Source organism: Phalangium opilio, unplaced genomic scaffold (genome assembly GCF_054372755.1).
Source record: "Phalangium opilio isolate 3A_F unplaced genomic scaffold, DU_Popi_V2 ptg000053l_1, whole genome shotgun sequence".
NCBI classification, from domain to species: Eukaryota; Metazoa; Arthropoda; class Arachnida; order Opiliones; family Phalangiidae; genus Phalangium; species Phalangium opilio.
Window position 1 is genome coordinate 2,974,532 of NW_028324172.1, and position 20,093 is coordinate 2,994,624.

At 45.9% G+C, this 20,093-nt stretch overlaps 62 non-coding genes across 62 annotated transcripts; all 62 read left to right on the plus strand.

Moving 5' to 3' along the window:
* Window positions 1-36: 36 nt before the first annotated feature.
* Window positions 37-109, plus strand: TRNAN-GUU (transfer RNA asparagine (anticodon GUU)). The gene has a single exon. It is a non-coding gene; the product is annotated as a tRNA-Asn (tRNA).
* Window positions 110-183: 74 nt separating this feature from the next.
* Window positions 184-256, plus strand: TRNAN-GUU (transfer RNA asparagine (anticodon GUU)). Its single transcript has one exon. It is a non-coding gene; the product is annotated as a tRNA-Asn (tRNA).
* A 74-nt stretch (window positions 257-330) lies between these two features.
* TRNAN-GUU (transfer RNA asparagine (anticodon GUU)) lies at window positions 331-403 on the plus strand. Its single transcript has one exon. It is a non-coding gene; the product is annotated as a tRNA-Asn (tRNA).
* A 368-nt stretch (window positions 404-771) lies between these two features.
* Window positions 772-844, plus strand: TRNAN-GUU (transfer RNA asparagine (anticodon GUU)). Its single transcript has one exon. It is a non-coding gene; the product is annotated as a tRNA-Asn (tRNA).
* Window positions 845-1,054: 210 nt separating this feature from the next.
* On the plus strand, window positions 1,055-1,127 carry TRNAN-GUU (transfer RNA asparagine (anticodon GUU)). Its single transcript has one exon. It is a non-coding gene; the product is annotated as a tRNA-Asn (tRNA).
* Window positions 1,128-1,484: 357 nt separating this feature from the next.
* On the plus strand, window positions 1,485-1,557 carry TRNAN-GUU (transfer RNA asparagine (anticodon GUU)). Its single transcript has one exon. It is a non-coding gene; the product is annotated as a tRNA-Asn (tRNA).
* A 74-nt stretch (window positions 1,558-1,631) lies between these two features.
* On the plus strand, window positions 1,632-1,704 carry TRNAN-GUU (transfer RNA asparagine (anticodon GUU)). The gene has a single exon. It is a non-coding gene; the product is annotated as a tRNA-Asn (tRNA).
* A 63-nt stretch (window positions 1,705-1,767) lies between these two features.
* On the plus strand, window positions 1,768-1,840 carry TRNAN-GUU (transfer RNA asparagine (anticodon GUU)). The gene has a single exon. It is a non-coding gene; the product is annotated as a tRNA-Asn (tRNA).
* A 221-nt stretch (window positions 1,841-2,061) lies between these two features.
* TRNAN-GUU (transfer RNA asparagine (anticodon GUU)) lies at window positions 2,062-2,134 on the plus strand. Its single transcript has one exon. It is a non-coding gene; the product is annotated as a tRNA-Asn (tRNA).
* A 74-nt stretch (window positions 2,135-2,208) lies between these two features.
* TRNAN-GUU (transfer RNA asparagine (anticodon GUU)) lies at window positions 2,209-2,281 on the plus strand. The gene has a single exon. It is a non-coding gene; the product is annotated as a tRNA-Asn (tRNA).
* Window positions 2,282-2,355: 74 nt separating this feature from the next.
* Window positions 2,356-2,428, plus strand: TRNAN-GUU (transfer RNA asparagine (anticodon GUU)). Its single transcript has one exon. It is a non-coding gene; the product is annotated as a tRNA-Asn (tRNA).
* Window positions 2,429-3,079: 651 nt separating this feature from the next.
* Window positions 3,080-3,152, plus strand: TRNAN-GUU (transfer RNA asparagine (anticodon GUU)). Its single transcript has one exon. It is a non-coding gene; the product is annotated as a tRNA-Asn (tRNA).
* Window positions 3,153-3,373: 221 nt separating this feature from the next.
* On the plus strand, window positions 3,374-3,446 carry TRNAN-GUU (transfer RNA asparagine (anticodon GUU)). Its single transcript has one exon. It is a non-coding gene; the product is annotated as a tRNA-Asn (tRNA).
* Window positions 3,447-4,538: 1,092 nt separating this feature from the next.
* TRNAN-GUU (transfer RNA asparagine (anticodon GUU)) lies at window positions 4,539-4,611 on the plus strand. The gene has a single exon. It is a non-coding gene; the product is annotated as a tRNA-Asn (tRNA).
* A 221-nt stretch (window positions 4,612-4,832) lies between these two features.
* Window positions 4,833-4,905, plus strand: TRNAN-GUU (transfer RNA asparagine (anticodon GUU)). The gene has a single exon. It is a non-coding gene; the product is annotated as a tRNA-Asn (tRNA).
* Window positions 4,906-5,556: 651 nt separating this feature from the next.
* On the plus strand, window positions 5,557-5,629 carry TRNAN-GUU (transfer RNA asparagine (anticodon GUU)). Its single transcript has one exon. It is a non-coding gene; the product is annotated as a tRNA-Asn (tRNA).
* A 357-nt stretch (window positions 5,630-5,986) lies between these two features.
* Window positions 5,987-6,059, plus strand: TRNAN-GUU (transfer RNA asparagine (anticodon GUU)). Its single transcript has one exon. It is a non-coding gene; the product is annotated as a tRNA-Asn (tRNA).
* Window positions 6,060-6,133: 74 nt separating this feature from the next.
* On the plus strand, window positions 6,134-6,206 carry TRNAN-GUU (transfer RNA asparagine (anticodon GUU)). Its single transcript has one exon. It is a non-coding gene; the product is annotated as a tRNA-Asn (tRNA).
* A 63-nt stretch (window positions 6,207-6,269) lies between these two features.
* Window positions 6,270-6,342, plus strand: TRNAN-GUU (transfer RNA asparagine (anticodon GUU)). Its single transcript has one exon. It is a non-coding gene; the product is annotated as a tRNA-Asn (tRNA).
* Window positions 6,343-6,416: 74 nt separating this feature from the next.
* TRNAN-GUU (transfer RNA asparagine (anticodon GUU)) lies at window positions 6,417-6,489 on the plus strand. The gene has a single exon. It is a non-coding gene; the product is annotated as a tRNA-Asn (tRNA).
* Window positions 6,490-6,993: 504 nt separating this feature from the next.
* On the plus strand, window positions 6,994-7,066 carry TRNAN-GUU (transfer RNA asparagine (anticodon GUU)). Its single transcript has one exon. It is a non-coding gene; the product is annotated as a tRNA-Asn (tRNA).
* Window positions 7,067-7,423: 357 nt separating this feature from the next.
* TRNAN-GUU (transfer RNA asparagine (anticodon GUU)) lies at window positions 7,424-7,496 on the plus strand. The gene has a single exon. It is a non-coding gene; the product is annotated as a tRNA-Asn (tRNA).
* Window positions 7,497-7,570: 74 nt separating this feature from the next.
* Window positions 7,571-7,643, plus strand: TRNAN-GUU (transfer RNA asparagine (anticodon GUU)). The gene has a single exon. It is a non-coding gene; the product is annotated as a tRNA-Asn (tRNA).
* Window positions 7,644-7,853: 210 nt separating this feature from the next.
* TRNAN-GUU (transfer RNA asparagine (anticodon GUU)) lies at window positions 7,854-7,926 on the plus strand. The gene has a single exon. It is a non-coding gene; the product is annotated as a tRNA-Asn (tRNA).
* Window positions 7,927-8,000: 74 nt separating this feature from the next.
* Window positions 8,001-8,073, plus strand: TRNAN-GUU (transfer RNA asparagine (anticodon GUU)). The gene has a single exon. It is a non-coding gene; the product is annotated as a tRNA-Asn (tRNA).
* Window positions 8,074-8,147: 74 nt separating this feature from the next.
* On the plus strand, window positions 8,148-8,220 carry TRNAN-GUU (transfer RNA asparagine (anticodon GUU)). The gene has a single exon. It is a non-coding gene; the product is annotated as a tRNA-Asn (tRNA).
* Window positions 8,221-8,871: 651 nt separating this feature from the next.
* Window positions 8,872-8,944, plus strand: TRNAN-GUU (transfer RNA asparagine (anticodon GUU)). The gene has a single exon. It is a non-coding gene; the product is annotated as a tRNA-Asn (tRNA).
* Window positions 8,945-9,301: 357 nt separating this feature from the next.
* On the plus strand, window positions 9,302-9,374 carry TRNAH-GUG (transfer RNA histidin (anticodon GUG)). The gene has a single exon. It is a non-coding gene; the product is annotated as a tRNA-His (tRNA).
* Window positions 9,375-10,308: 934 nt separating this feature from the next.
* On the plus strand, window positions 10,309-10,381 carry TRNAN-GUU (transfer RNA asparagine (anticodon GUU)). Its single transcript has one exon. It is a non-coding gene; the product is annotated as a tRNA-Asn (tRNA).
* Window positions 10,382-11,032: 651 nt separating this feature from the next.
* On the plus strand, window positions 11,033-11,105 carry TRNAN-GUU (transfer RNA asparagine (anticodon GUU)). The gene has a single exon. It is a non-coding gene; the product is annotated as a tRNA-Asn (tRNA).
* Window positions 11,106-11,178: 73 nt separating this feature from the next.
* Window positions 11,179-11,251, plus strand: TRNAN-GUU (transfer RNA asparagine (anticodon GUU)). The gene has a single exon. It is a non-coding gene; the product is annotated as a tRNA-Asn (tRNA).
* Window positions 11,252-11,754: 503 nt separating this feature from the next.
* On the plus strand, window positions 11,755-11,827 carry TRNAN-GUU (transfer RNA asparagine (anticodon GUU)). Its single transcript has one exon. It is a non-coding gene; the product is annotated as a tRNA-Asn (tRNA).
* Window positions 11,828-11,901: 74 nt separating this feature from the next.
* TRNAN-GUU (transfer RNA asparagine (anticodon GUU)) lies at window positions 11,902-11,974 on the plus strand. Its single transcript has one exon. It is a non-coding gene; the product is annotated as a tRNA-Asn (tRNA).
* Window positions 11,975-12,048: 74 nt separating this feature from the next.
* Window positions 12,049-12,121, plus strand: TRNAN-GUU (transfer RNA asparagine (anticodon GUU)). The gene has a single exon. It is a non-coding gene; the product is annotated as a tRNA-Asn (tRNA).
* Window positions 12,122-12,478: 357 nt separating this feature from the next.
* Window positions 12,479-12,551, plus strand: TRNAN-GUU (transfer RNA asparagine (anticodon GUU)). Its single transcript has one exon. It is a non-coding gene; the product is annotated as a tRNA-Asn (tRNA).
* Window positions 12,552-12,625: 74 nt separating this feature from the next.
* TRNAN-GUU (transfer RNA asparagine (anticodon GUU)) lies at window positions 12,626-12,698 on the plus strand. The gene has a single exon. It is a non-coding gene; the product is annotated as a tRNA-Asn (tRNA).
* A 63-nt stretch (window positions 12,699-12,761) lies between these two features.
* TRNAN-GUU (transfer RNA asparagine (anticodon GUU)) lies at window positions 12,762-12,834 on the plus strand. Its single transcript has one exon. It is a non-coding gene; the product is annotated as a tRNA-Asn (tRNA).
* Window positions 12,835-12,908: 74 nt separating this feature from the next.
* On the plus strand, window positions 12,909-12,981 carry TRNAN-GUU (transfer RNA asparagine (anticodon GUU)). The gene has a single exon. It is a non-coding gene; the product is annotated as a tRNA-Asn (tRNA).
* A 210-nt stretch (window positions 12,982-13,191) lies between these two features.
* TRNAN-GUU (transfer RNA asparagine (anticodon GUU)) lies at window positions 13,192-13,264 on the plus strand. Its single transcript has one exon. It is a non-coding gene; the product is annotated as a tRNA-Asn (tRNA).
* A 210-nt stretch (window positions 13,265-13,474) lies between these two features.
* TRNAN-GUU (transfer RNA asparagine (anticodon GUU)) lies at window positions 13,475-13,547 on the plus strand. Its single transcript has one exon. It is a non-coding gene; the product is annotated as a tRNA-Asn (tRNA).
* Window positions 13,548-13,621: 74 nt separating this feature from the next.
* Window positions 13,622-13,694, plus strand: TRNAN-GUU (transfer RNA asparagine (anticodon GUU)). The gene has a single exon. It is a non-coding gene; the product is annotated as a tRNA-Asn (tRNA).
* A 368-nt stretch (window positions 13,695-14,062) lies between these two features.
* On the plus strand, window positions 14,063-14,135 carry TRNAY-GUA (transfer RNA tyrosine (anticodon GUA)). Its single transcript has one exon. It is a non-coding gene; the product is annotated as a tRNA-Tyr (tRNA).
* A 210-nt stretch (window positions 14,136-14,345) lies between these two features.
* On the plus strand, window positions 14,346-14,418 carry TRNAN-GUU (transfer RNA asparagine (anticodon GUU)). The gene has a single exon. It is a non-coding gene; the product is annotated as a tRNA-Asn (tRNA).
* Window positions 14,419-14,639: 221 nt separating this feature from the next.
* TRNAN-GUU (transfer RNA asparagine (anticodon GUU)) lies at window positions 14,640-14,712 on the plus strand. Its single transcript has one exon. It is a non-coding gene; the product is annotated as a tRNA-Asn (tRNA).
* A 74-nt stretch (window positions 14,713-14,786) lies between these two features.
* TRNAN-GUU (transfer RNA asparagine (anticodon GUU)) lies at window positions 14,787-14,859 on the plus strand. Its single transcript has one exon. It is a non-coding gene; the product is annotated as a tRNA-Asn (tRNA).
* Window positions 14,860-14,933: 74 nt separating this feature from the next.
* TRNAN-GUU (transfer RNA asparagine (anticodon GUU)) lies at window positions 14,934-15,006 on the plus strand. Its single transcript has one exon. It is a non-coding gene; the product is annotated as a tRNA-Asn (tRNA).
* A 515-nt stretch (window positions 15,007-15,521) lies between these two features.
* Window positions 15,522-15,594, plus strand: TRNAN-GUU (transfer RNA asparagine (anticodon GUU)). Its single transcript has one exon. It is a non-coding gene; the product is annotated as a tRNA-Asn (tRNA).
* A 74-nt stretch (window positions 15,595-15,668) lies between these two features.
* TRNAN-GUU (transfer RNA asparagine (anticodon GUU)) lies at window positions 15,669-15,741 on the plus strand. Its single transcript has one exon. It is a non-coding gene; the product is annotated as a tRNA-Asn (tRNA).
* Window positions 15,742-15,951: 210 nt separating this feature from the next.
* Window positions 15,952-16,024, plus strand: TRNAN-GUU (transfer RNA asparagine (anticodon GUU)). Its single transcript has one exon. It is a non-coding gene; the product is annotated as a tRNA-Asn (tRNA).
* A 210-nt stretch (window positions 16,025-16,234) lies between these two features.
* On the plus strand, window positions 16,235-16,307 carry TRNAN-GUU (transfer RNA asparagine (anticodon GUU)). The gene has a single exon. It is a non-coding gene; the product is annotated as a tRNA-Asn (tRNA).
* Window positions 16,308-16,674: 367 nt separating this feature from the next.
* On the plus strand, window positions 16,675-16,747 carry TRNAN-GUU (transfer RNA asparagine (anticodon GUU)). Its single transcript has one exon. It is a non-coding gene; the product is annotated as a tRNA-Asn (tRNA).
* A 74-nt stretch (window positions 16,748-16,821) lies between these two features.
* On the plus strand, window positions 16,822-16,894 carry TRNAN-GUU (transfer RNA asparagine (anticodon GUU)). Its single transcript has one exon. It is a non-coding gene; the product is annotated as a tRNA-Asn (tRNA).
* Window positions 16,895-17,251: 357 nt separating this feature from the next.
* On the plus strand, window positions 17,252-17,324 carry TRNAN-GUU (transfer RNA asparagine (anticodon GUU)). Its single transcript has one exon. It is a non-coding gene; the product is annotated as a tRNA-Asn (tRNA).
* Window positions 17,325-17,398: 74 nt separating this feature from the next.
* On the plus strand, window positions 17,399-17,471 carry TRNAN-GUU (transfer RNA asparagine (anticodon GUU)). Its single transcript has one exon. It is a non-coding gene; the product is annotated as a tRNA-Asn (tRNA).
* A 74-nt stretch (window positions 17,472-17,545) lies between these two features.
* TRNAN-GUU (transfer RNA asparagine (anticodon GUU)) lies at window positions 17,546-17,618 on the plus strand. Its single transcript has one exon. It is a non-coding gene; the product is annotated as a tRNA-Asn (tRNA).
* A 368-nt stretch (window positions 17,619-17,986) lies between these two features.
* TRNAN-GUU (transfer RNA asparagine (anticodon GUU)) lies at window positions 17,987-18,059 on the plus strand. The gene has a single exon. It is a non-coding gene; the product is annotated as a tRNA-Asn (tRNA).
* A 640-nt stretch (window positions 18,060-18,699) lies between these two features.
* On the plus strand, window positions 18,700-18,772 carry TRNAN-GUU (transfer RNA asparagine (anticodon GUU)). Its single transcript has one exon. It is a non-coding gene; the product is annotated as a tRNA-Asn (tRNA).
* A 207-nt stretch (window positions 18,773-18,979) lies between these two features.
* Window positions 18,980-19,052, plus strand: TRNAN-GUU (transfer RNA asparagine (anticodon GUU)). The gene has a single exon. It is a non-coding gene; the product is annotated as a tRNA-Asn (tRNA).
* A 221-nt stretch (window positions 19,053-19,273) lies between these two features.
* Window positions 19,274-19,346, plus strand: TRNAN-GUU (transfer RNA asparagine (anticodon GUU)). Its single transcript has one exon. It is a non-coding gene; the product is annotated as a tRNA-Asn (tRNA).
* A 74-nt stretch (window positions 19,347-19,420) lies between these two features.
* Window positions 19,421-19,493, plus strand: TRNAN-GUU (transfer RNA asparagine (anticodon GUU)). The gene has a single exon. It is a non-coding gene; the product is annotated as a tRNA-Asn (tRNA).
* A 74-nt stretch (window positions 19,494-19,567) lies between these two features.
* Window positions 19,568-19,640, plus strand: TRNAS-GCU (transfer RNA serine (anticodon GCU)). The gene has a single exon. It is a non-coding gene; the product is annotated as a tRNA-Ser (tRNA).
* A 221-nt stretch (window positions 19,641-19,861) lies between these two features.
* On the plus strand, window positions 19,862-19,934 carry TRNAN-GUU (transfer RNA asparagine (anticodon GUU)). Its single transcript has one exon. It is a non-coding gene; the product is annotated as a tRNA-Asn (tRNA).
* Window positions 19,935-20,093: the final 159 nt, after the last annotated feature.

Genomic DNA, 20,093 nt, shown 5'->3' on the forward strand with positions numbered 1-20,093 from the left:
AAAAGGCACAACACGTGAAAATCAATATTTCTCTAAGCTTCCGTGGCGCAATGGTTAGCGCGTTCGGCTGTTAACCGAAAGGTTGGTGGTTCGAGCCCACCCGGGAGCGTTGTTTTGAAGTTTTAGAAGTAACGTAAAAAGGCAAAATTTTTCCACAATACGCGGCAATCAATCTTTTTCTAAGCTTCCGTGGCGCAATGGTTAGCGCGTTCGGCTGTTAACCGAAAGGTTGGTGGTTCGAGCCCACCCGGGAGCGTTGTTTTGAAGTTTTAGAAGTAACGTAAAAAGGCAAAATTTTTCCACAATACGCGGCAATCAATCTTTTTCTAAGCTTCCGTGGCGCAATGGTTAGCGCGTTCGGCTGTTAACCGAAAGGTTGGTGGTTCGAGCCCACCCGGGAGCGTTGTTTTGAAGTTTTAGAAGTAACGTAAAAAGGCAAAATTTTTCCGCAATACCTGACAATCAATCATTTTCTAAGCTTCCGTGGCGCAATGGTTAGCGCGTTCGGCTGTTAACCGAAAGGTTGGTGGTTCAAGCCCACCCGGGAGCGTTGTTTTGACGTCTTAGAAGTAACGTAAAAAGGCAAACTTTTTCCACAATACGTGACAATCAATGTTTTTCTAAGCTTCCGTGGCGCAATGGTTAGCGCGTTCGGCTGTTAACCGAAAGGTTGGTGGTTCGAGCCCACCCAAGAGCTTTGTTTGGAAGTCTTAGAAGTATTGTAAAAAGGCAAAATTTTTCCACAATACATGACAATCAATCTTTTTCTAAGCTTCCGTGGCGCAATGGTTAGCGCGTTCGGCTGTTAACCGAAAGGTTGGTGGTTCGAGCCCACCCGGGAGCGTTGTTTTGAAGTTTTAGAAGTAACGTAAAAAGGCAAAATTTTTCCGCAATACCTGACAATCAAAGATTTTCTAAGCTTCCGTGGCGCAATGGTTAGCGCGTTCGGCTGTTAACCGAAAGGTTGGTGGTTCGCGCCCAACCGGGAGCGTTGTTTGGAAGTCTTAGAAGTAACGTAAAAAGTCACAACACGTGAAAATCAATATTTCCCTAAGCTTCCGTGGCGCAATGGTTAGCGCGTTCGGCTGTTAACCGAAAGGTTGGTGGTTCGAGCCCACCCGGGAGCGTTGTTTTGAAGTTTTAGAAGTAACGTAAAAAGGCAAAATTTTTCCACAATACGCGGCAATCAATCTTTTCCTAAGCTTCCGTGGCGCAATGGTTAGCGCGTTCGGCTGTTAACCGAAAGGTTGGTGGTTCGAGCCTACCACTGAGCGTTGTTTTGAAGTCCTAGAAGTAACGTAAAAAGTCACAATTTTTCCGCAATACCTGACAATCAATCATTTTCTTAGCTTCCGTGGCGCAATGGTTAGCGCGTTCGGCTGTTAGCCGAAAGGTTGGTGGTTCGAGCCCAACCGGGAGCGTTGTTTGGAAGTCTTAGAAGTAACGTAAAAAGGCACAACACGTGAAAATCAATATTTCTCTAAGCTTCCGTGGCGCAATGGTTAGCGCGTTCGGCTGTTAACCGAAAGGTTGGTGGTTCGAGCCCACCCGGGAGCGTTGTTTTGAAGTTTTAGAAGTAACGTAAAAAGGCAAAATTTTTCCACAATACGCGGCAATCAATCTTTTTCTAAGCTTCCGTGGCGCAATGGTTAGCGCGTTCGGCTGTTAACCGAAAGGTTGTTGGTTCGAGCCCAACCGGGAGCGTTGTTTGGAAGTCTTAGAAGTAACGTAAAAAGGCACAGCACGTGAAAATCAATATTTCTCTAAGCTTCCGTGGCGCAATGGTTAGCGCGTTCGGCTGTTAACCGAAAGGTTGGTGGTTCGAGCCCACCCGGGAGCGTTGTTTTGAAGTTTTAGAAGTAACGTAAAAAGGCAAAATTTTTCCACAATACGCGGCAATCAATCATTTTCTAAGCTTCCGTGGCGCAATGGTTAGCGCGTTCGGCTGTTAACCGAAAGGTTGTTGGTTCAAGCCCACCCGGGAGCGTTGTTTTGACGTCTTACAAGTAACGTAAAAAGGCAACATTTTTCCAAAATACGTGACAATCAATGTTTTTTTAAGCTTCCGTGGCGCAATGGTTAGCGCGTTCGGCTGTTAACCGAAAGGTTGGTGGTTCGAGCCCACCCGGGAGCGTTGTTTTGAAGTTTTAGAAGTAACGTAAAAAGGCAAAATTTTTCCACAATACGCGGCAATCAATCTTTTTCTAAGCTTCCGTGGCGCAATGGTTAGCGCGTTCGGCTGTTAACCGAAAGGTTGGTGGTTCGAGCCCACCCGGGAGCGTTGTTTTGAAGTTTTAGAAGTAACGTAAAAAGGCAAAATTTTTCCACAATACGCGGCAATCAATCTTTTTCTAAGCTTCCGTGGCGCAATGGTTAGCGCGTTCGGCTGTTAACCGAAAGGTTGGTGGTTCGAGCCCACCCGGGAGCGTTGTTTTGAAGTTTTAGAAGTAACGTAAAAAGGCAAAATTTTTCCGCAATACCTGACAATCAATCATTTTCTAAGCTTCCGTGGCGCAATGGTTAGCGCGTTCGGCTGTTAACCGAAAGGTTGGTGGTTCAAGCCCACCCGGGAGCGTTGTTTTGACGTCTTAGAAGTAACGTAAAAAGGCAAAATTTTTCCACAATACGTGACAATCAATGTTTTTCTAAGCTTCCGTGGCGCAATGGTTAGCGCGTTCGGCTGTTAACCGAAAGGTTGGTGGTTCGAGCCCACCCAAGAGCTTTGTTTGGAAGTGTTAGAAGTATTGTAAAAAGGCAAAATTTTTCCACAATACATGACAATCAATCTTTTTCTAAGCTTCCGTGGCGCAATGGTTGGCGCGTTCGGCTGTTAACCGAAAAGGAGGTCGTTCGAGCCCACCCGGGAGCGTTGTTTTGAAGTCTTAGAAGTAACGTAAAAAGGCAAAATTTTTCCACAATACCTGACAATCAAAGATTTTCTAAGCTTCCGTGGCGCAATGGTTAGCGCGTTCGGCTGTTAACTGAAAGGTTGGTGGTTCGCGCCCAACCGGGAGCGTTGTTTGGAAGTCTTAGAAGTAACGTAAAAAGTCACAACACGTGAAAATCAATATTTCTCTAAGCTTCCGTGGCGCAATGGTTAGCGCGTTCGGCTGTTAACCGAAAGGTTGGTGGTTCGAGCCCACCCGGGAGCGTTGTTTTGAAGTTTTAGAAGTAACGTAAAAAGGCAAAATTTTTCCGCAATACCTGACAATCAATCATTTTCTAAGCTTCCGTGGCGCAATGGTTAGCGCGTTCGGCTGTTAACCGAAAGGTTGGTGGTTCAAGCCCACCCGGGAGCGTTGTTTTGACGTCTTAGAGGTAACGTAAAAAGGCAAAATTTTTCCACAATACGTGACAATCAATGTTTTTCTAAGCTTCCGTGGCGCAATGGTTAGCGCGTTCGGCTGTTAACCGAAAGGTTGGTGGTTCGAGCCCACCCGGGAGCGTTGTTTTGAAGTTTTAGAAGTAACGTAAAAAGGCAAAATTTTTCCGCAATACCTGACAATCAATCATTTTCTAAGCTTCCGTGGCGCAATGGTTAGCGCGTTCGGCTGTTAACCGAAAGGTTGGTGGTTCAAGCCCACCCGGGAGCGTTGTTTTGACGTCTTAGAAGTAACGTAAAAAGGCAAAATTTTTCCACAATACGTGACAATCAATCTTTTTCTAAGCTTCCGTGGCGCAATGGTTAGCGCGTTCGGCTGTTAACCGAAAGGTTGGTGGTTCGAGCCCACCCAAGAGCTTTGTTTGGAAGTCTTAGAAGTATTGTAAAAAGGCAAAATTTTTCCACAATACATGACAATCAATCTTTTTCTAAGCTTCCGTGGCGCAATGGTTGGCGCGTTCGGCTGTTAACCGAAAAGGAGGTCGTTCGAGCCCACCCGGGAGCGTTGTTTTGAAGTCTTAGAAGTAACGTAAAAAGGCAAAATTTTTCCACAATACCTGACAATCAATCATTTTCTAAGCTTCCGTGGCGCAATGGTTAGCGCGTTCGGCTGTTAACCGAAAGGTTGGTGGTTCAAGCCCACCCGGGAGCGTTGTTTTGACGTCTTAGAAGTAACGTAAAAAGGCAAAATTTTTCCACAATACGTGACAATCAATCTTTTTCTAAGCTTCCGTGGCGCAATGGTTAGCGCGTTCGGCTGTTAACCGAAAGGTTGGTGGTTCGAGCCCACCCAAGAGCTTTGTTTGGAAGTCTTAGAAGTATTGTAAAAAGGCAAAATTTTTCCACAATACATGACAATCAATCTTTTTCTAAGCTTCCGTGGCGCAATGGTTGGCGCGTTCGGCTGTTAACCGAAAAGGAGGTCGTTCGAGCCCACCCGGGAGCGTTGTTTTGAAGTCTTAGAAGTAACGTAAAAAGGCAAAATTTTTCCACAATACCTGACAATCAAAGATTTTCTAAGCTTCCGTGGCGCAATGGTTAGCGCGTTCGGCTGTTAACTGAAAGGTTGGTGGTTCGCGCCCAACCGGGAGCGTTGTTTGGAAGTCTTAGAAGTAACGTAAAAAGTCACAACACGTGAAAATCAATATTTCTCTAAGCTTCCGTGGCGCAATGGTTAGCGCGTTCGGCTGTTAACCGAAAGGTTGGTGGTTCGAGCCCACCCGGGAGCGTTGTTTTGAAGTTTTAGAAGTAACGTAAAAAGGCAAAATTTTTCCGCAATACCTGACAATCAATCATTTTCTAAGCTTCCGTGGCGCAATGGTTAGCGCGTTCGGCTGTTAACCGAAAGGTTGGTGGTTCAAGCCCACCCGGGAGCGTTGTTTTGACGTCTTAGAAGTAACGTAAAAAGGCAAAATTTTTCCACAATACGTGACAATCAATGTTTTTCTAAGCTTCCGTGGCGCAATGGTTAGCGCGTTCGGCTGTTAACCGAAAGGTTGGTGGTTCGAGCCCACCCGGGAGCGTTGTTTTGAAGTTTTAGAAGTAACGTAAAAAGGCAAAATTTTTCCGCAATACCTGACAATCAATCATTTTCTAAGCTTCCGTGGCGCAATGGTTAGCGCGTTCGGCTGTTAACCGAAAGGTTGGTGGTTCAAGCCCACCCGGGAGCGTTGTTTTGACGTCTTAGAAGTAACGTAAAAAGGCAAAATTTTTCCACAATACGTGACAATCAATCTTTTTCTAAGCTTCCGTGGCGCAATGGTTAGCGCGTTCGGCTGTTAACCGAAAGGTTGGTGGTTCGAGCCCACCCAAGAGCTTTGTTTGGAAGTCTTAGAAGTATTGTAAAAAGGCAAAATTTTTCCACAATACATGACAATCAATCTTTTTCTAAGCTTCCGTGGCGCAATGGTTGGCGCGTTCGGCTGTTAACCGAAAAGGAGGTCGTTCGAGCCCACCCGGGAGCGTTGTTTTGAAGTCTTAGAAGTAACGTAAAAAGGCAAAATTTTTCCACAATACCTGACAATCAAAGATTTTCTAAGCTTCCGTGGCGCAATGGTTAGCGCGTTCGGCTGTTAACTGAAAGGTTGGTGGTTCGCGCCCAACCGGGAGCGTTGTTTGGAAGTCTTAGAAGTAACGTAAAAAGTCACAACACGTGAAAATCAATATTTCTCTAAGCTTCCGTGGCGCAATGGTTAGCGCGTTCGGCTGTTAACCGAAAGGTTGGTGGTTCGAGCCCACCCGGGAGCGTTGTTTTGAAGTTTTAGAAGTAACGTAAAAAGGCAAAATTTTTCCACAATACGCGGCAATCAATCTTTTCCTAAGCTTCCGTGGCGCAATGGTTAGCGCGTTCGGCTGTTAACCGAAAGGTTGGTGGTTCGAGCCTACCACTGAGCGTTGTTTTGAAGTCCTAGAAGTAACGTAAAAAGTCACAATTTTTCCGCAATACCTGACAATCAATCATTTTCTTAGCTTCCGTGGCGCAATGGTTAGCGCGTTCGGCTGTTAGCCGAAAGGTTGGTGGTTCGAGCCCAACCGGGAGCGTTGTTTGGAAGTCTTAGAAGTAACGTAAAAAGGCACAACACGTGAAAATCAACATTTCTCTAAGCTTCCGTGGCGCAATGGTTAGCGCGTTCGGCTGTTAACCGAAAGGTTGGTGGTTCGAGCCCACCCGGGAGCGTTGTTTTGAAGTTTTAGAAGTAACGTAAAAAGGCAAAATTTTTCCACAATACGCGGCAATCAATCTTTTTCTAAGCTTCCGTGGCGCAATGGTTAGCGCGTTCGGCTGTTAACCGAAAGGTTGTTGGTTCAAGCCCAACCGGGAGCGTTGTTTGGAAGTCTTAGAAGTAACGTAAAAAGGCACAACACGTGAAAATCAATATTTCTCTAAGCTTCCGTGGCGCAATGGTTAGCGCGTTCGGCTGTTAACCGAAAGGTTGGTGGTTCGAGCCCACCCGGGAGCGTTGTTTTGAAGTTTTAGAAGTAACGTAAAAAGGCAAAATTTTTCCACAATACGCGGCAATCAATCTTTTTCTAAGCTTCCGTGGCGCAATGGTTAGCGCGTTCGGCTGTTAACCGAAAGGTTGGTGGTTCGAGCCCACCCGGGAGCGTTGTTTAGAAGTTTTAGAAGTAAGGTAAAAAGGCAAAATTTTTCCGCAATACCTGACAATCAATCATTTTCTAAGCTTCCGTGGCGCAATGGTTGGCGCGTTCGGCTGTTAACCGAAAGGTTGGTGGTTCGAGCCCACCCAAGAGCTTTGTTTGGAAGTCTTAGAAGTATTGTAAAAAGGCAAAATTTTTCCACAATACATGACAATCAATCTTTTTCTAAGCTTCCGTGGCGCAATGGTTGGCGCGTTCGGCTGTTAACCGAAAAGGAGGTCGTTCGAGCCCACCCGGGAGCGTTGTTTTGAAGTCTTAGAAGTAACGTAAAAAGGCAAAATTTTTCCACAATACCTGACAATCAAAGATTTTCTAAGCTTCCGTGGCGCAATGGTTAGCGCGTTCGGCTGTTAACTGAAAGGTTGGTGGTTCGCGCCCAACCGGGAGCGTTGTTTGGAAGTCTTAGAAGTAACGTAAAAAGTCACAACACGTGAAAATCAATATTTCTCTAAGCTTCCGTGGCGCAATGGTTAGCGCGTTCGGCTGTTAACCGAAAGGTTGGTGGTTCGAGCCCACCCGGGAGCGTTGTTTTGAAGTTTTAGAAGTAACGTAAAAAGGCAAAATTTTTCCACAATACGCGGCAATCAATCTTTTCCTAAGCTTCCGTGGCGCAATGGTTAGCGCGTTCGGCTGTTAACCGAAAGGTTGGTGGTTCGAGCCTACCACTGAGCGTTGTTTTGAAGTCCTAGAAGTAACGTAAAAAGTCACAATTTTTCCGCAATACCTGACAATCAATCATTTTCTTAGCTTCCGTGGCGCAATGGTTAGCGCGTTCGGCTGTTAGCCGAAAGGTTGGTGGTTCGAGCCCAACCGGGAGCGTTGTTTGGAAGTCTTAGAAGTAACGTAAAAAGGCACAACACGTGAAAATCAACATTTCTCTAAGCTTCCGTGGCGCAATGGTTAGCGCGTTCGGCTGTTAACCGAAAGGTTGGTGGTTCGAGCCCACCCGGGAGCGTTGTTTTGAAGTTTTAGAAGTAACGTAAAAAGGCAAAATTTTTCCACAATACGCGGCAATCAATCTTTTTCTAAGCTTCCGTGGCGCAATGGTTAGCGCGTTCGGCTGTTAACCGAAAGGTTGTTGGTTCGAGCCCAACCGGGAGCGTTGTTTGGAAGTCTTAGAAGTAACGTAAAAAGGCACAACACGTGAAAATCAATATTTCTCTAAGCTTCCGTGGCGCAATGGTTAGCGCGTTCGGTTGTTAACCGAAAGGTTGTTGGTTCAAGCCCACCCGGGAGCGTTGTTTTGACGTCTTACAAGTAACGTAAAAAGGCAACATTTTTCCACAATACGTGACAATCAATGTTTTTTTAAGCTTCCGTGGCGCAATGGTTAGCGCGTTCGGCTGTTAACCGAAAGGTTGGTGGTTCGAGCCCACCCGGGAGCGTTGTTTTGAAGTTTTAGAAGTAACGTAAAAAGGCAAAATTTTTCCACAATACGCGGCAATCAATCTTTTTCTAAGCTTCCGTGGCGCAATGGTTAGCGCGTTCGGCTGTTAACCGAAAGGTTGGTGGTTCGAGCCCACCCGGGAGCGTTGTTTTGAAGTTTTAGAAGTAACGTAAAAAGGCAAAATTTTTCCACAATACGCGGCAATCAATCTTTTTCTAAGCTTCCGTGGCGCAATGGTTAGCGCGTTCGGCTGTTAACCGAAAGGTTGGTGGTTCGAGCCCACCCGGGAGCGTTGTTTTGAAGTTTTAGAAGTAACGTAAAAAGGCAAAATTTTTCCGCAATACCTGACAATCAATCATTTTCTAAGCTTCCGTGGCGCAATGGTTAGCGCGTTCGGCTGTTAACCGAAAGGTTGGTGGTTCAAGCCCACCCGGGAGCGTTGTTTTGACGTCTTAGAAGTAACGTAAAAAGGCAAAATTTTTCCACAATACGTGACAATCAATGTTTTTCTAAGCTTCCGTGGCGCAATGGTTAGCGCGTTCGGCTGTTAACCGAAAGGTTGGTGGTTCGAGCCCACCCAAGAGCTTTGTTTGGAAGTCTTAGAAGTATTGTAAAAAGGCAAAATTTTTCCACAATACATGACAATCAATATTTTTCTAAGCTTCCGTGGCGCAATGGTTGGCGCGTTCGGCTGTTAACCGAAAAGGAGGTCGTTCGAGCCCACCCGGGAGCGTTGTTTTGAAGTCTTAGAAGTAACGTAAAAGGGCAAAATTTTTCCACAATACCTGACAATCAAAGATTTTCTAAGCTTCCGTGGCGCAATGGTTAGCGCGTTCGGCTGTTAACCGAAAGGTTGGTGGTTCGCGCCCAACCGGGAGCGTTGTTTGGAAGTCTTAGAAGTAACGTAAAAAGTCACAACACGTGAAAATCAATATTTCTCTAAGCTTCCGTGGCGCAATGGTTAGCGCGTTCGGCTGTTAACCGAAAGGTTGGTGGTTCGAGCCCACCCGGGAGCGTTGTTTTGAAGTTTTAGAAGTAACGTAAAAAGGCAAAATTTTTCCACAATACGCGGCAATCAATCTTTTCCTAAGCTTCCGTGGCGCAATGGTTAGCGCGTTCGGCTGTTAACCGAAAGGTTGGTGGTTCGAGCCTACCACTGAGCGTTGTTTTGAAGTCCTAGAAGTAACGTAAAAAGTCACAATTTTTCCGCAATACCTGACAATCAATCATTTTCTTAGCTTCCGTGGCGCAATGGTTAGCGCGTTCGGCTGTTAGCCGAAAGGTTGGTGGTTCGAGCCCAACCGGGAGCGTTGTTTGGAAGTCTTAGAAGTAACGTAAAAAGGCACAACACGTGAAAATCAATATTTCTCTAAGCTTCCGTGGCGCAATGGTTAGCGCGTTCGGCTGTGAACCGAAAGGTTGGAGGTTCGAGCCCACCCGGGAGCGTTGTTTAGAAGTTATAGAAGTAACGTAAAAAGGCAAAATTTTTCCACAATACGCGGCAATCAATCATTTTCTAAGCTTCCGTGGCGCAATGGTTAGCGCGTTCGGCTGTTAACCGAAAGGTTGGTGGTTCGAGCCCAACCGGGAGCGTTGTTTGGAAGTCTTAGAAGTAACGTAAAAAGGCACAACACGTGAAAATCAATATTTCTCTAAGCTTCCGTGGCGCAATGGTTAGCGCGTTCGGCTGTTAACCGAAAGGTTGGTGGTTCAAGCCCACCCAAGAGCTTTGTTTTGAAGTCTTAGAAGTAACGTAAAAAGGCAAAATTTTTCCACAATACATGACAATCAATCTTTTTCTAAGCTTCCGTGGCGCAATGGTTAGCGCGTTCGGCTGTTAACCGAAAAGGAGGTCGTTCGAGCCCACCCGGGAGCGTTGTTTTGAAGTCTTAGAAGTAACGTAAAAAGGCAAAATTTTTCCACAATACCTGACAATCAAAGATTTTCTAAGCTTCCGTGGCGCAATGGTTAGCGCGTTCGGCTGTTAACCGAAAGGTTGGTGGTTCGAGCCCAACCGGGAGCGTTGTTTGGAAGTCTTAGAAGTAACGTAAAAAGGCACAACACGTGAAAATCAATATTTCTCTAAGCTTCCGTGGCGCAATGGTTAGCGCGTTCGGCTGTTAACCGAAAGGTTGGTGGTTCGAGCCCAGCCGGTAGCGTTGTTTTGAAGTTTTAGAAGTAACGTAAAAAGGCAAAATTTTTCCACAATACGCGGCAATCAATCTTTTTCTAAGCTTCCGTGGCGCAATGGTTAGCGCGTTCGGCTGTTAACCGAAAGGTTGGTGGTTCGAGCCTACCACTGAGCGTTGTTTTGAAGTCTTAGAAGTAACGTAAAAAGTCACAATTTTTCCGCTATACCTGACAATCAATCATTTTCTTAGCTTCCGTGGCGCAATGGTTAGCGCGTTCGGCTGTTAACCGAAAGGTTGGTGGTTCGAGCCCACCCGGGAGCGTTGTTTTGAAGTTTTAGAAGTAACGTAAAAAGGCAAAGTTTTTCCACAATACGCGGCAATCAATCTTTTTCTAAGCTTCCGTGGCGCAATGGTTAGCGCGTTCGGCTGTTAACCGAAAGGTTGGTGGTTCAAGCCCACCCGGGAACGTTGTTTTGACGTCTTAGAAGTAACGTAAAAAGGCAAAATTTTTCCACAATACGTGACAATCAATGTTTTTCTAAGCTTCCGTGGTGCAATAGTGAGCGCGTTCGGCTGTTAACCGAAAGGTTGGACGTTCGAGCCCACCCAAGAGCTTTGGTTTGAAGTCTTAGAAGTAACGTAAAAAGGCAAAATTTTTCCACAATACATGACAATCAATCTTTTTCTAAGCTTCCGTGGCGCAATTGTTAGCGCGTTCGGCTGTTAACCGAAAAGGAGATCGTTCGAGCCCACCCGGGAGCGTTGTTTTGAAGTCTTAGAAGTAAAGTAAAAAGGCAAAATTTTTCCACAATACCTGACAATCAAACATTTTCTAAGCTTCCGTGGCGCAATGGTTAGCGCGTTCGGCTGTTAACCGAAAGGTTGGTGGTTCGAGCCCAACCGGGAGCGTTGTTTGGAAGTCTTAGAAGTAACGTAAAAAGGCACAACACGTGAAAATCAATATTTCTCTAAGCTTCCGTGGCGCAATGGTTAGCGCGTTCGGCTGTTAACCGAAAGGTTGGTGGTTCGAGCCCACCCGGGAGCGTTGTTTTAAGTTTTAGAAGTAACGTAAAAAGGCAAAGTTTTTCCACAATACGCGGCAATCAATCTTTTTCTAAGCTTCCGTGGCGCAATGGTTAGCGCGTTCGGCTGTTAACCGAAAGGTTGGTGGTTCGAGCCCACCCGGGAGCGTTGTTTTGAAGTTTTAGAAGTAACGTAAAAAGGCAAAGTTTTTCCACAATACGCGGCAATCAATCTTTTTCTAAGCTTCCGTGGCGCAATGGTTAGCGCGTTCGGCTGTTAACCGAAAGGTTGGTGGTTCAAGCCCACCCGGGAACGTTATTTTGACGTCTTAGAAGTAACGTAAAAAGGCAAAATTTTTCCACAATACGTGACAATCAATGTTTTTCTAAGCTTCCGTGGCGCAATGGTTAGCGCGTTCGGCTGTTAACCGAAAGGTTGGTGGTTCGAGCCCAACCGGGAGCGTTGTTTGGAAGTCTTAGAAGTAACGTAAAAAGGCACAACACGTGAAAATCAATATTTCTCTAAGCTTCCGTGGCGCAATGGGTAGCGCGTTCGGCTGTTAACCGAAAGGTTGGTGGTTCGAGCCCACCCGGGAGCGTTGTTTTAAGTTTTAGAAGTAACGTAAAAAGGCAAAGTTTTTCCACAATACGCGGCAATCAATCTTTTTCTAAGCTTCCGTGGCGCAATGGTTAGCGCGTTCGGCTGTTAACCGAAAGGTTGGTGGTTCGAGCCCACCCGGGAGCGTTGTTTTGAAGTTTTAGAAGTAACGTAAAAAGGCAAAATTTTTCCACAATACGCGGCAATCAATCTTTTTCTAAGCTTCCGTGGCGCAATGGTTAGCGCGTTCGGCTGTTAACCGAAAGGTTGGTGGTTCGAGCCCACCCGGGAGCGTTGTTTAGAAGTTTTAGAAGCAACGTAAAAAGGCAAAATTTTTCCGCAATACCTGACAATCAATCATTTTCTAAGCTTCCGTGGCGCAATGGTTAGCGCGTTCGGCTGTTAACCGAAAGGTTGGTGGTTCGAGCCCACCCGGGAGCGTTGTTTTGAAGTTTTAGAAGTAACGTAAAAAGGCAAAATTTTTCCACAATACGCGGCAATCAATCTTTTTCTAAGCTTCCGTGGCGCAATGGTTAGCGCGTTTGGCTGTTAACCGAAAGGTTGGTGGTTCGAGCCCACCCGGGAGCGTTGTTTTGAAGTTTTAGAAGTAACGTAAAAAGGCAAAATTTTTCCACAATACGCGGCAATCAATCTTTTTCTAAGCTTCCGTGGCGCAATGATTAGCGCGTTCGGCTGTTAACCGAAATGTTGGTGGTTCGAGCCCAACCGGGAGCGTTGTTTGGAAGTCTTAGAAGTAACGTAAAAAGGCACAACACGTGAAAATCAATATTTTTCTAAGCTTCCGTGGCGCAATGGTTAGCGCGTTCGGCTGTTAACCGAAAGGTTGGTGGTTCGAGCCCACCCGGGAGCGTTGTTTTGAAGTTTTAGAAGTAACGTAAAAAGTCAAAATTTTTCCACAATACGCGGCAATCAATCTTTTTCTAAGCTTCCGTGGCGCAATGGTTAGCGCGTTCGGCTGTTAACCGAAAGGTTGTTGGTTCGAGCCCAACCGGGAGCGTTGTTTGGAAGTCTTATAAGTAACGTAAAAAGGCACAACACGTGAAAATATATATATCTCTAAGCTTCCGTGGCGCAGTGGTTAGCGCGTTCGGCTGTTAACCGAAAGGTTGGTGGTTCGAGCCCACCCGGGAGCGTTGTTTTGAAGTTTTAGAAGTAACGTAAAAAGGCCAAATTTTTCCACAATACGCGGCAATCAATCTTTTTCTAAGCTTCCGTGGCGCAATGGTTAGCGCGTTCGGCTGTTAACCGAAAGGTTGGTGGTTCGAGCCCACCCGGGAGCGTTGTTTTGAAGTTTTAGAAGTAACGTAAAAAGGCAAAATTTTTCCACAATACGCGGCAATCAATTTTTTTCTAAGCTTCCGTGGCGCAATGGTTAGCGCGTTCGGCTGTTAACCGAAATGTTGGTGGCTCGAGCCCAACCGGGAGCGTTGTTTGGAAGTCTTAGAAGTAACGTAAAAAGGCACAACACGTGAAAATCAATATTTCTCTAAGCTTCCGTGGCGCAATGGTTAGCGCGTTCGGCTGTTAACCGAAAGGTTGGTGGTTCGAGCCCACCCGGGAGCGTTGTTTTGAACTTTTAGAAGTAACGTAAAAAGGCAAAATTTTTCCACAATACGCGGCAATCAATTTTTTTCTAAGCTTCCGTGGCGCAATGGTTAGCGCGTTCGGCTGTTAACCGAAATGTTGTTGGTTCGAGCCCAACCGGGAGCGTTGTTTGGAAGTCGTAGAAGTAACGTAAAAAGGCACAACACGTGAAAATCAATATTTCTCTAAGCTTCCGTGGCGCAATGGTTAGCGCGTTCGGCTGTTAACCGAAAGGTTGGTGGTTCGAGCCCACCCGGGAGCGTTGTTTTGAAGTTTTAGAAGTAACGTAAAAAGGCAAAATTTTTCCACAATACGCGGCAATCAATTTTTTTCTAAGCTTCCGTGGCGCAATGGTTAGCGCGTTCGGCTGTTAACCGAAAGGTTGGTGGTTCGAGCCCACCCGGGAGCGTTGTTTAGAAGTTTTAGAAGTAACGTAAAAATGCAAAATTTTTCCGCAATACCTGACAATCAATCATTGTCTAAGCTTCCGTGGCGCAATGGTTAGCGCGTTCGGCTGTTAACCGAAAGGTTGGTGGTTCGAGCCTACCACTGAGCGTTGTTTTGAAGTCTTAGAAGTAACGTAAAAAGGCAAAATTTTTCCACAATACGCGGCAATCAATCTTTTTCTAAGCTTCCGTGGCGCAATGGTTAGCGCGTTCGGCTGTTAACCTTAAGTTTGGTGGTTCGCGCCCACCCGGGAGCGTTGTTTTGAAGTTTTAGAAGTAACGTAAAAAGGCAAAATTTTTCCACAATACGCGGCAATCAATGTTTTTCTAAGCTTCCGTGGTGTAATGGTTAGCGCGTTCGGCTGTAAACCGAAAGGTTGGTGGTTCGAGCCCACCCGGGAGCGTTGTTTAGAAGTTTTAGAAGTAAGGTAAAAAGGCAAAATTTTTCCGCAATACCTGACAATCATTCATTTTCTAAGCTTCCGTGGCGCTATGGTTAGCGCGCTCGGCTGTTAACCGAAATGTTGGTGGTTCGAGCCCAACCGGGAGCTTTGTTTGGAAGTCTTAGAAGTAATGTAAAAAGGCACAACACGTGAAAATCAATATTTCTCTAAGCTTCCGTGGCGCAATGGTTAGCGCGTTCGGCTGTTAACCGAAAGGTTGGTGGTTCGAGCCCACCCGGGAGCGTTGTTTTGAAGTCTTAGAAGTAACGTAAAAAGGCAAAAATTTTCCGCAATACCTGACAATCAATCATTTTCTAAGCTTCCATGGCGCAATGGTTAGCGCGTTCGGCTGTTAACCGAAAGGTTGGTGGTTCGAGCCTACCACTGAGCGTTGTTTTGAAGTCTTAGAAGTAACGTAAAAAGGCAAAAATTTTCCACAATACGCGGCAATCAATTTTTTTCTAAGCTTCCGTGGCGCAATGGTTAGCGCGTTCGGCTGTTAACCGAAAGGTTGGTGGTTCGAGCCCACCCGGGAGCGTTGTTTTGAAGTTTTAGAAGTAACGTAAAAAGGCAAAATTTTTCCACAATACGCGGCAATCAATCTTTTTCTAAGCTTCCGTGGCGCAATGGTTAGCGCGTTCGGCTGTTAACCGAAAGGTTGGTGGTTCGAGCCCACCCGGGAGCGTTGTTTTGAAGTTTTAGAAGTAACGTAAAAAGGCAAAATTTTTCCACAATACGCGGCAATCAATCTTTTTCTAAGCTTCCGTGGCGCAATGGTTAGCGCGTTCGGCTGTTAACCGAAAGGTTGGTGGTTCGAGCCCACCCGGGAGCGTTGTTTTGAAGTTTTAGAAGTAACGTAAAAAGGCAAAATTTTTCCGCAATACCTGACAATCAATCATTTTCTAAGCTTCCGTGGCGCAATGGTTAGCGCGTTCGGCTGTTAACCGAAAGGTTGGTGGTTCAAGCCCTCCCGGGAGCGTTGTTTTGACGTCTTAGAAGTAACGTAAAAAGGCAAAATTTTTCCACAATACGTGACAATCAATGTTTTTCTAAGCTTCCGTGGCGCAATATTTAGCGCGTTCGGCTGTTAACCGAAAGGTTGGTGGTTCGAGCCCACCCGGGAGCGTTGTTTAGAAGTTTTAGAAGTAAGGTAAAAAGGCAAAATTTTTCCGCAATACCTGACAATCAATCATTTTCTAAGCTTCCGTGGCGCAATGGTTAGCGCGTTCGGCTGTTAACCGAAAGGTTGTTGGTTCAAGCCCACCCGGGAGCGTTGTTTTGACGTCTTACAAGTAACGTAAAAAGGCAACATTTTTCCACAATACGTGACAATCACTGTTTTTTTAAGCTTCCGTGGCGCAATGGTTAGCGCGTTCGGCTGTTAACCGAAAGGTTGGTGGTTCGAGCCCACCCGGGAGCGTTGTTTTGAAGTTTTAGAAGTAACGTAAAAAGGCAAAATTTTTCCACAATACGCGGCAATCAATCTTTTTCTAAGCTTCCGTGGCGCAATGGTTAGCGCGTTCGGCTGTTAACCGAAAGGTTGGTGGTTCGAGCCCACCCGGGAGCGTTGTTTTGAAGTTTTAGAAGTAACGTAAAAAGGCAAAATTTTTCCACAATACGCGGCAATCAATCTTTTTCTAAGCTTCCGTGGCGCAATGGTTAGCGCGTTCGGCTGTTAATCGAAATGTTGGTGGTTCGAGCCCAACCGGGAGCTTTGTTTGGAAGTCTTAGAAGTAATGTAAAAAGGCACAACACGTGAAAATCAATATTTCTCTAAGCTTCCGTGGCGCAATGGTTAGCGCGTTCGGCTGTTAACCGAAAGGGTGGTGGTTCGAGCCCACCCGGGAGCGTTGTTTTGAAGTTTTAGAAGTAACGTAAAAAGGCAAAATTTTTCCACAATACGCGGCAATCAATCTTTTTCTAAGCTTCCGTGGCGCAATGGTTAGCGCGTTCGGCTGTTAACCGAAATGTTGGTGGTTCGAGCCCAACCGGGAGCTTTGTTTGGAAGTCTTAGAAGTAATGTAAAAAGGCACAACACGTGAAAATCAATATTTCTCTAAGCTTCCGTGGCGCAATGGTTAGCGCGTTCGGCTGTTAACCGAAAGGTTGGTGGTTCGAGCCCACCCGGGAGCGTTGTTTTGAAGTTTTAGAAGTAACGTAAAAAGGCAAAATTTTTCCACAATATGCGGCAATCAATCTTTTTCTAAGCTTCCGTGGCGCAATGGTTAGCGCGTTCGGCTGTTAACCGAAAGGTTGTGGTTCGAGCCCACCCGGGAGCGTTGTTTAGAAGTTTTAGAAGTAACGTAAAAAGGCAAAATTTTTCCGCAATACCTGACAATCAATCATTTTCCAAGCTTCCATGGCGCAATGGTTAGCGCGTTCGGCTGTTAACCGAAAGGTTGGTGGTTCGAGCCTACCACTGAGCGTTGTTTTGAAGTCTTAGAAGTAACGTAAAAAGGCAAAAATTTTCCACAATACGCGGCAATCAATTTTTTTCTAAGCTTCCGTGGCGCAATGGTTAGCGCGTTCGGCTGTTAACCGAAAGGTTGGTGGTTCGAGCCCACCCGGGAGCGTTGTTTTGAAGTTTTAGAAGTAACGTAAAAAGGCAAAATTTTTCCACAATTCGCGGCAATCAATCTTTTTCTAAGCTTCCGTGGCGCAATGGTTAGCGCGTTCGGCTGTTAACCGAAAGGTTGGTGGTTCGAGCCCACCCGGGAGCGTTGTTTTGAAGTTTTAGAAGTAACGTAAAAAGGCAAAATTTTTCCACAATACGCGGCAATCAATCTTTTTCTAAGCTTCCGTGACGCAATGGTTAGCGCGTTCGGCTGTTAACCGAAAGGTTGGTGGTTCGAGCCCACCCGGGAGCGTTGTTTTGAAGTTTTAGAAGTAACGTAAAAAGGCAAAATTTTTCCGCAATACCTGACAATCAATCATTTTCTAAGCTTCCGTGGCGCAATGGTTAGCGCGTTCGGCTGTTAACCGAAAGGTTGGTGGTTCAAGCCCAACCGGGAGCTTTGTTTGGAAGTCTTAGAAGTAATGTAAAAAGGCACAACACGTGAAAATCAATATTTCTCTAAGCTTCCGTGGCGCAATGGTTAGCGCGTTCGGCTGTTAACCGAAAGGTTGGTGGTTCGAGCCCACCCGGGAGCGTTGTTTTGAAGTTTTAGAAGTAACGTAAAAAGGCAAAATTTTTCCACAATACGCGGCAATCAATCTTTTTCTAAGCTTCCGTGGCGCAATGGTTAGCGCGTTCGGCTGTTAACCGAAAGGTTGGTGGTTCGAGCCCACCCGGGAGCGTTGTTTTGAAGTTTTAGAAGTAACGTAAAAAGGCAAAATTTTTCCACAATACGCGGCAATCAATCTTTTTCTAAGCTTCCGTGGCGCAATGGTTAGCGCGTTCGGCTGTTAACCGAAAGGTTGGTGGTTCGAGCCCACCCGGGAGCGTTGTTTTGAAGTTTTAGAAGTAACGTAAAAAGGCAAAATTTTTCCGCAATACCTGACAATCAATCATTTTCTAAGCTTCCGTGGCGCAATGGTTAGCGCGTTCGGCTGTTAACCGAAAGGTTGGTGGTTCAAGCCCACCCGGGAGCGTTGTTTTGACGTCTTAGAAGTAACGTAAAAAGGCAAAATTTTTCCACAATACGTGACAATCAATGTTTTTCTAAGCTTCCGTGGCGCAATGGTTAGCGCGTTCGGCTGTTAACCGAAAGGTTGGTGGTTCGAGCCCACCCAAGAGCTTTGTTTGGAAGTCTTAGAAGTATTGTAAAAAGGCAAAATTTTTCCACAATACATGACAATCAATCTTTTTCTAAGCTTCCGTGGCGCAATGGTTAGCGCGTTCGGCTGTTAACCGAAAGGTTGGTGGTTCGAGCCCACCCGGGAGCGTTGTTTTGAAGTTTTAGAAGTAACGTAAAAAGGCAAAATTTTTCCGCAATACCTGACAATCAAAGATTTTCTAAGCTTCCGTGGCGCAATGGTTAGCGCGTTCGGCTGTTAACCGAAAGGTTGGTGGTTCGCGCCCAACCGGGAGCGTTGTTTGGAAGTCTTAGAAGTAACGTAAAAAGTCACAACACGTGAAAATCAATATTTCCCTAAGCTTCCGTGGCGCAATGGTTAGCGCGTTCGGCTGTTAACCGAAAGGTTGGTGGCTCGAGCCCACCCGGGAGCGTTGTTTTGAAGTTTTAGAAGTAACGTAAAAAGGCAAAATTTTTCCACAATACGCGGCAATCAATCTTTTCCTAAGCTTCCGTGGCGCAATGGTTAGCGCGTTCGGCTGTTAACCGAAAGGTTGGTGGTTCGAGCCTACCACTGAGCGTTGTTTTGAAGTCCTAGAAGTAACGTAAAAAGTCACAATTTTTCCGCAATACCTGACAATCAATCATTTTCTTAGCTTCCGTGGCGCAATGGTTAGCGCGTTCGGCTGTTAGCCGAAAGGTTGGTGGTTCGAGCCCAACCGGGAGCGTTGTTTGGAAGTCTTAGAAGTAACGTAAAAAGGCACAACACGTGAAAATCAATATTTCTCTAAGCTTCCGTGGCGCAATGGTTAGCGCGTTCGGCTGTTAACCGAAAGGTTGGTGGTTCGAGCCCACCCGGGAGCGTTGTTTTGAAGTTTTAGAAGTAACGTAAAAAGGCAAAATTTTTCCACAATACGCGGCAATCAATCTTTTTCTAAGCTTCCGTGGTGCAATGGTTAGCGCGTTCGGCTGTTAACCGAAAGGTTGTTGGTTCGAGCCCTACCGGGAGCGTTGTTTGGAAGTCTTAGAAGTAACGTAAAAAGGCACAACACGTGAAAATCAATTTTCTAAGCTTCCGTGGCGCAATGGTTAGCGCGTTCGGCTGTTAACCGAAAGGTTGGTGGTTCGAGCCCACCCGGGAGCGTTGTTTTGAAGTTTTAGAAGTAACGTAAAAAGGCAAAATTTTTCCACAATACGCGGCAATCAATCATTTTCTAAGCTTCCGTGGCGCAATGGTTAGCGCGTTCGGCTGTTAACCGAAAGGTTGTTGGTTCAAGCCCACCCGGGAGCGTTGTTTTGACGTCTTACAAGTAACGTAAAAAGGCAACATTTTTCCACAATACGTGACAATCAATGTTTTTTTAAGCTTCCGTGGCGCAATGGTTAGCGCGTTCGGCTGTTAACCGAAAGGTTGGTGGTTCGAGCCCACCCGGGAGCGTTGTTTTGAAGTTTTAGAAGTAACGTAAAAAGGCAAAATTTTTCCACAATACGCGGCAATCAATCTTTTTCTAAGCTTCCGTGGCGCAATGGTTAGCGCGTTCGGCTGTTAACCGAAAGGTTGGTGGTTCGAGCCCACCCGGGAGCGTTGTTTTGAAGTTTTAGAAGTAACGTAAAAAGGCAAAATTTTTCCACAATACGCGGCAATCAATCTTTTTCTAAGCTTCCGTGGCGCAATGGTTAGCGCGTTCGGCTGCTAACCGAAAGGTTGGTGGTTCGAGCCCACCCGGGAGCGTTGTTTTGAAGTTTTAGAAGTAACGTAAAAAGGCAAAATTTTTCCGCAATACCTGACAATCAATCATTTTCTAAGCTTCCGTGGCGCAATGGTTAGCGCGTTCGGCTGTTAACCGAAAGGTTGGTGGTTCAAGCCCACCCGGGAGCGTTGTTTTGACGTCTTAGAAGTAACGTAAAAAGGCAAAATTTTTCCACAATACGTGACAATCAATGTTTTTCTAAGCTTCCGTGGCGCAATGGTTAGCGCGTTCGGCTGTTAACCGAAAGGTTGGTGGTTCGAGCCCACCCGGGAGCGTTGTTTTGACGTCTTAGAAGTAACGTAAAAAGGCAAAATTTTTCCACAATACATGACAATCAATCTTTTTCTAAGCTTCCGTGGCGCAATGGTTGGCGCGTTCGGCTGTTAACCGAAAAGGAGGTCGTTCGAGCCCACCCGGGAGCGTTGTTTTGAAGT